This window comes from Propithecus coquereli, unplaced genomic scaffold, assembly GCF_000956105.1.
Source record: "Propithecus coquereli isolate 6110/MARCELLA unplaced genomic scaffold, Pcoq_1.0 Scaffold341, whole genome shotgun sequence".
NCBI classification, from domain to species: Eukaryota; Metazoa; Chordata; class Mammalia; order Primates; family Indriidae; genus Propithecus; species Propithecus coquereli.
In genome coordinates, this window is record NW_012149075.1 from 2,266,443 (window position 1) to 2,268,273 (window position 1,831).

The following is a 1,831-nucleotide window of genomic DNA, read 5'->3' on the forward strand; positions in this document are numbered from 1 at the left end:
GGAAACAGAATCCTTGCAGATGTAATCAGTTAAGATGAGATCTTTGGTATAGTCTGAATGTTTATATCCTCCCTCCTCCGATTCTTATGTTGAGATCCTAACCCCTAAGGTGATAGTGTTAGAAGGTGATTAGGTCACGAGGGTGGAGCCCCCATGGATGAGATTAGTGCCCTTACAAAAGAGGCCCCTTCCACCATCCATGTGAGGACTTAGTGAGAAGGCTCAGTCTATGGGAAATTGGACCCCCACCAGACACCAGATCTGCTGGTACCTTGATATTGTACTTCTCAGTCTCCAGAACTCTGAGAAATAAGTTCCTGTTGTTTATAAGCCACCCAGTCTGTGGCGTTTTGTTATGGCAGCACAAATGGTCTAAGACAGTAATAACGGAATAGGGTGGGCCATTAATCCAACATGACCCTGTCGTCCAACACCAAATTCAGGCTTGTGTGGCCCACGCACAGCTAAAGCCAAACACCGTGACACCCGTGCTTGGACATAGAGAAAGGATTATTCGATTTGGCCAAAGTGAGAAGACAGAGAGCAAGATCTCTCAGATCCATCTTAACAAAGAGATGAAGCAGGGAGTTTCTATGCGGCTAGGGGGTGCGGGAGGGGGAATTTCGGGGAGTCGAAGGGGGAGGTCTGTGTTGTTTAGTCTCCGGTGACCCCTTCAGTAACCAGACTTCTGGGCATCAGCGGCTGGTTACGACTTATTCAAGGGGAGTCATTCCTTCTGGCAAACAAACTCATATATTTCCTCACAAGATCCTGGAGTTTTCTCCTGCTTGACAAAGAAATGGTACATTGCTAGTTAGTAATTACTGTGAGAACAAGGGGGGCTGGGCAGGAAGCAGTCGGTTAACACGTGCAAGCAAACAAAGGCCTAGTCACATTTTACAGTACTTCAGTCATTAAAAAAACGCTCAAAGGGTCTGGCTACAGTTGGTGTCCTTATCAGAGGACAATGTGAAGACACAGTCAGAGAATGCCACGTGAAGAGACAGACACACACACAGGAGAACGCCATATGTGATGACAGAGGCCCATGTGGGGTGAGACGGCTGAAAACCAAGGAATGCCATGATTGACGGCCACCACCGGAAGCTAAGAAGAGGGAAGGGAGGAGTCTGTCCAGAGTCTCAAGGGAGCATGGCCCTCCTGACACCTTGACTTTGCACTTCTAGCCTCCAGAACTGTGAGAGAATACGTTTCTGTTGTTTTAAGCCACCCAGTTTGTGGCACGTTGTTCCCAGGGCCCTAGGAGACTAGTCTACCCTCTAAGCCACTCGTTCTCTACCCCAGGTCACCAGGCTCTCGTATCGCTGCAAGAGCCTCTAAGCTGGTCTCCCAGCTTCCGGTGTCGTTTGCTTTCCATTCGTTCTCCATACGACAGCCCGAATGAGCTTTCTGAAGCTCCAATCACACCCCTGTTGACACACCTTTCAGCGGCTTCCCAGAACTCTAAATTCCCAACGCCCTTACCTGACCTCCAGGCCCTATGTGCCCTCCCGGCATCAACTTGGACCAGACTTTTCCGTCACTCTCAATGACTTCAATTCCCCCGATGTTCCTAGCATCTGGCCTCTGGACTTTAGTTCCCATCAGACGTCCCTTCTCCCAGGAAGCCTGCCAGCACCGTTTGTGCCCCTGCTGTGTGCTCCCTCAAGGCCTGGTCCCACCCCATCAGAGCACAGATCCCACTGATGATGGCGCAGGCTTGCTTGTCCGTCTGCCTCCCCGGGCTGTAAGCTCCCAAGGGCAGGACGGTGTCTTCCTCAGCACCGTAACATCGGTGTCCAGCAGTGACTGTCCCATTCCAGGTGCTCAG